This window comes from Branchiostoma belcheri, unplaced genomic scaffold (genome assembly GCF_001625305.1).
Source record: "Branchiostoma belcheri isolate BF01 breed outbred unplaced genomic scaffold, Haploidv18h27 scaffold59, whole genome shotgun sequence".
Taxonomy (NCBI): Eukaryota; Metazoa; Chordata; class Leptocardii; order Amphioxiformes; family Branchiostomatidae; genus Branchiostoma; species Branchiostoma belcheri.
The window spans coordinates 1,330,411-1,336,973 of NW_017804231.1; positions in this window are offsets into that span (position 1 = coordinate 1,330,411).

Consider the following 6,563-nt stretch of genomic DNA (forward strand, 5'->3'; position numbering starts at 1 on the left):
TTTGACATTCTACAACATTAGTAATATTCATTTCCCAAAGTTTTTCTGTTCAATTTGTGGCATTTATTTGCTCATTTTAGAGCTGCTTTGTACAGTACTGTATGGTGGAAACCTTTTTTTTTGGAATTGGAGTGCATGCAGATGTCATCCATGTAAATCAAATCAACATGGCCTAAAATTGAATGTAGGACCTAAACTCTTCTGAAGACCACTCCCTAGCACCCATATCTAAAAGGTCTACTGCTGGTTTCTGTTTTGGCCCATCTTAAGCTGCACATATCTTCAGGGATCCCACTGTTATTACAGTTGGCGCTGCTGTTTACTAATATTATGAGGGAGTGAAATGGTACCAAATTGAATTGTTAGTACACTGTATATCCCCCATCAGGGACAAACCACACCATACCTCCACAAGCCTGCTGACCCCCATTAGGGCGGGGTCATCCGTATCCTAGCAACCACAGAAGACTATCTCATGACATCATCAAGAAATTGTTCTAATGGAGTTTGGAGGTGGCAGGGTCAGGTCAGGCTTTTAACAACACATTGTTCCACGGAAGCATATTTTCTGGGAAAGTCTGTAAAATGGATGTCAAATTGTTGTTTTCCTCCTTTCGGAAGCTTTTTGCTATGCTATGATGTTACTATAGTAATGAGATGCTTCTGATCAGTATATAACGTGTTTTTACACATGGGCTTTAAAGTGCAACATCAACCATTTCTGTGACCTGGCTATAAAATGAGGGCAAAGGACCATTAGTAAATTGTATCTGTAGTAATTTCCCAGTGGTATAAAATACACATACTAGGTATATAAATTTTAATTTAAAAGTAGTTTGCATCATTTGTATATCAGAAAAATTTTCACCATGCTAAGTTACTGTGGAAAATGGAATAACGAATTTCAAAGTCCTTTTTGTTTAATTTTCAAATACATGCACGTGTGTACATAAATGTACATGTAGTACACGTAAACATAAGAAAAAATTAAAACATAACAGTACATGACCAGGAGTTAAAAACCAACCAAAGCTTCTGGGGTATTGCCTTCATAAGGCCACACCAATTTAATTTCTTGGTTAACGGATTTTTCTAGAAAAATAATGGAGCGGGCGGGCGAAAAAAAAATAAAAATAAAAACAGGTCTAGGCATCCTATTATGGCCCAAAATGGTACGATAGGAGCCATGAAGTCAACACACCAGACTGGTTCAAAATTTAAACAATGAATTTTGAACTTTTAATGATACCACTGCATCGAAAGACGGAATAACTGTAACAACTCGGATGAAAAGGACTGTTTTCAACTGTTCAGGGCAAAATATAAGCATTTTGCAGTTGATTCTGAATTTTTATTTTTATTTGCAAATCAGAAAAAAATGAAGCGGGCGAATCCGTTAACCAAGAAATTAAATTGGTGTGGCCTAATAATTCACTGTCTGGAACTAGCATAATCTTGCTGCACACTGACGTCACAGAGAGAGAGCACACTGTGGTATGCATTATTCACTCCCACTACACGTCGCTGAAAACCAGGTTTGGAAGTCCTCCAATCTACTCAAGATTCTGAGTCTGTTCCAAGGATTTCTCAGGTAAGATTGTCTTTTTTTTTTTTCTTAGAGATTTTATAGTTTGAGACAAAATTTGAGAAGTCATACAAACATGATATTATTGCTCTGTTGAAGAACTAACAGGTGCACTGAAAGTTTAAACTTAGCTATTTACAAAAGATTTATAGAGGAGAATTTGGCAAAATTGCAAATTCTTTAATAGCTGTAATCTATTGCTGTCACAGAAATATAAATGTGCTTGGCCAGTTTTTTGTTGCTGGGATTAAACGTTCGCAACATTTCAAACGGATTAAATCAAAGTCAAGGCAAAGGAATCATTGTTGACACAGCTTGCAATCTTATTCTTTGAGAAAAATTACAAATTGGTTTTCTTGTTCGTTTTGTTTGATGTAAATTAAAGGTAAACTTGACATGTTTGCCATAAGGAAGATGTAATACATGACTCAGTCCAATTTTGCATGTACTGTGGCTACCTTTTATTTTCTTTTAGATGCTCTTATTCAGATACTAGACAATTAACACCCCACGGTTGGGATCTAGTGCCTAGCTATAGGGGTGTGTACTGTGCTGTTAATTCCTGCCATTTCAGCTGTAGTTGGACTGTAACCTTGAATTTGGTCGGTTCTGCAGTTCCTGTTATGTCATACGGTAATGAGAGTTGCAATCAGAGACTGTCCTTGGGAAATATGAGTCCTTGTCGAAGTAGATTGGCTTGTAGGATGTACATGTACAAGATTGGCATGTAGAAGGTGATGTACAAGCTTGCAGCTTCTTACCGTTGGACAACCTGAACAGCAGCAAAAGCTCAAGGTGTGGTTATCTTCTATGGTTAGAATTTATGTTACGATAATTTTTTTGAGAAAGAAAGAAAGACAGAGGGAGGAAGAGAGAAAAAGGAAGAAGGAAAGAAGGAAATCATTGTATGATCTTTGATTTCAGCGTTCACTTAAACTAAAAGACTTAGATTAATCAGCAGATCAACATACGAATTACATATACATGTATCATTCACATCTACAGTGAAGTAAGAAAAACAAATTTAGCTTGGAGAAACCATGTTCAGACAGTCTGCAAATGCAGTGAGGAAATGCTTTTGGCACTCAGGTCTTATCCATAAAAATCTGGTTAAGTTGAAGGCTTCTCAGCTGTTCCTTTGGTCGTCCTAAAGGGGACGGTAAATTGCTTTTTTGGCAGCGTACCATGTAAGAGGGTCTGCATGGGGGGTCCTGATTACGCTTTACGCTAAATTTATGGAGGCCCGCAACGCTTTACGTTAAATTTCCGGAAGGCTGGCAACGTTTTACGCTAAATTTTCGCCTCCTCACTATGAATAACGGTAAATAAAATGACTTCCTTACGAATTACGGGAAATTATAAAGAGGCCGCCTACGCCTTACGGAAAAGAGCATGCAGACCCTCATGTAAGAAGAGATGTGGGGTGCAGTTCAACTAGCTGTAGCTGATGTTGGCCCAACTGTTGTGTCTAAAATTGCTGGTGGCATGTTTCAGCCATTTGCGCTCCAAATGTGGTTAGGTGTTGAAGTTTGGGACATGTTACCTACCATGCATACTTATACATGTAGTTGACAAATTAAAGTGTAAACTGTCAGAGTCTTTGCATAGCAGGAAAAAGAAGCTGCTATACTCAAGAAGTCTGACAGCCTGGGTGCCAGACCCCAGTGCTTGAAGAAAAGGAAATTCAGTGATCCCTCAACTGGCTCTCACCCTACATGCCCTGCCTCCAACACACCCCGCTCCCAAAGTTGGCAACCTTCTTCGAATTATCCCGTAGGTGTGAGAGAAAGATTAGACCCTGGATGCCAACTCTGTGATTGGGGCAGTGTGGCTATCCCTCGACCAAAGGAAGTATACTGTATAGCATAAACTGTGGTCTGGCGCCCAGGCTAAAAGTGTGCAGGCTCAAAAAACTTTTGGCTGGTATATTTCTGGGCCGGTGTTCTCTCGATCACTGCACGATTTTTCATGATTGTCTGGCACTTGCAGGTCACATCAAATGTGACGGTAGATTTTCGTGTGGTCGACTCTCTGGGCAATTTTGAAATTCGGTGACCTTCTGGCCACCAACAAATTCAGTGGAAGGTTGTTTACAGCATGTGTGTGACAGTGCCTTAATGGTGTTATAGCTGTAGGCTTACCCATTAGGACATTATGTCATGTATGTCAAAAAGCTTGTTTTTCCATCCTTTCCTAACCTAAGCTACCGGTATATATAGCCTATGTGTCACTAGGGTCTACATGTTAGTCTAAATATCTGTCTAAATATCTGACCTGAAGAGAAACATCTTGTAATTTTGAAAAAATAAAGTGACTTTCCTTCAATCAATCTTGTATCTGCATGTGTGGTCAGCAATAGATTACCCATTGGCGAAGCTGGTGTGTTACGCCGAAAGGCGGTTATGCCGGCGATACAGATACCCGATAAGTTAGCATTGCTCAAGATGTAACTTGTACATATTACTTATTTTGTTGTGAACAGAGGGCACTCAAGAGTCAGTGCAAATCTTACTTCAGATCTGCTGAGTGTCATCTTAAGGTCTGAGTCTGTGGACTGCCGTTTCCTCTGCAGCACACCTGGTCAAGAACTGCAGGTGAGAAATTGTTATTTTCTGACTTATTACTACATCCCTTGCAGCTTCTGACAATGATTTTCAATATATTACCACTGTGGAAGGAAATTTGCTGAAATATGGTACAACCATATTTACTAGGAGCAAATGTTGGTACAATGTAAATTAGAATTAAAATTATGAGCTTCAAACTTACTAATTATGACGGAATATGAGCTTCAAACTTATCTCCAAGTAGATACTATTGTGGCAATGCAGTATCCATTGGCCAAGCAATGACCATTAGCCACCCTGCTTGGCCAATGGATACTGCCTTGCCACTGTAGGATCTACTTGGAGATGACTTCAAACAGCAGTTATAGTTATTACGGTAATTGTGATTGATTATGGTATGGCGAGGTCGCTCAGTTTTATATAACCAGTGTTATGTAAGGGTGGCCGTATTCATTCATTCATTCATTTATTCATTTATGTATTTATTCATTGGTTCGACAGTGATAGTCTGGGCTGCCCAACTCGCTGACAAAGCTTAGGGCTAGCATGGAAAAGCTATACTGGTGAAGCAGTTCAGATTCATTTTCAGCAAAGTATTTCAGACATCATCATTCTTCATCTTCTACAGACAACATGTTTAATTTTACATTTAGAATAGATATTTGACAATCCTATACATGAAAGATATTTGACAAACATTGTGTGTATGTATAGAAAAAGGTGTAAAACTGGACGGTAGCTTACTGTGTTCTCACAAAATTACTGGGTTAAGCACACACATAGTTGATTATTAATCACAAGTAAATACCAACTTTCTATAATAAGGCTTGTTACTTTGTTTGTTGTGTACACATTTATGCTATATTGATTATGGCCAGAAGTACCTTCAAAATGTTGGACTAAAATAGCAATACTTGTAGTTTACATAAGGGAATCAAGCCACACCAATTCAATTTGACGGTTCTTGGATTTCTTCAGAAAAAATATTAAGCGACGGGATGAAATAATAAAAAGGCCTAGACACCCATGGCCCATAATAGCAGAATCGTTACAATAATTATAGTACAATGTAGCCATGAAGTCAACATACTTAAGCTAAGTTATAATTCATACATTTTGAACTGTTAATGAAATTCAGAACCAAATTTTTTTTTTCAAATCAGAAAAAAAATGAAGAGCCAAATCCGAGAACCAATTTACAAATTGGGTCGCCTTAGCACATGATAAATGAGTGTCTGTCACATCAGTCTATGTGGAGTCTTCACATCACTACTGTCTGTATAGTTTGTGGAGTTGCTGCCAAGTTAATTGTCAAATCAAGACATCCAGACACTAAAAACTGCAATATAGACGTCGTTATGGACAAATTATGTCTATTGCACTGCTGTAATTAGGTCACTGGCAGCACACTCAGGAAAAACAAATTACGACCTGAGAAAGGGCTATAAAAGCGGCAATTAGTGCAGCAGGTGCATAAAAAGTGATTTATTGTGTCTGTGAAGGTGATGCCTGCAATGTTGGTTTTGTTTTCCCCACAAGTGTTTTTGTGGGTTGATGCCAATGATGGTTTTTGAAGTTGACATTGCTCTCAGACTACTGGTATTTTCAGGGACTGGCTCAATAAGGTCTTGGTCTGCATAAGGGGCTCTGGTCATAGTATATAGTTTAGAGGGCTGACTACACTTTCTTTTAAATTCAGTGTCATCCCTGCATATTACTACAACTGCAAAACTGCAACTGTTGATCATAAAATGATGAAACTTTCTTACGAGTTATGACAAACTGAAACGGCTGATTACGCCTTAGAAAAGTCATACACATAACATCTGTGTCCATAATATCACCATAGTCCGTAATACCACCACCTTGAGAAAAAGTGTGCTTAAAGATATTTTTACTGCAACATACCCTAGGTATGTACATTTGAGGTGTGCAGGAGTGCATACCAAAAGTATGTAGCAGTAAAAATATCTTAAAGCACACTATTTTTCAAGGTGGCGATATTATGGACCCTGGTGATATTATGGACACGGATGTTATATCCTCAGACATCTAACCAAATTTTGAGAGAAATATCCAGATTTTAAGATAAGAGTGTGAAGTTTTACATGTTGAGTCTATGAACCATATACATTGTATAAGACTTGAAATGGCCCCTAACGACTGACACCATGTACTCCCCCAGGCCCCACCCTACCACACCGCTCCTTCTGTGGACAGATGACGTCAACAACATGTCACTTCCTGACTCTCCTTGAACCCTGGGTCACCCAGATGTTCCCTGACAAGACTTGTCTGACCAGTTTGGGGTGATCAGCTGCAGAACTGTACTGTATACCACAACACAACAGGGTAGTGCCACTGTACGTCCACATCTGGACACTTTGGAAGAGTAAATTTTCTAAAGGTAA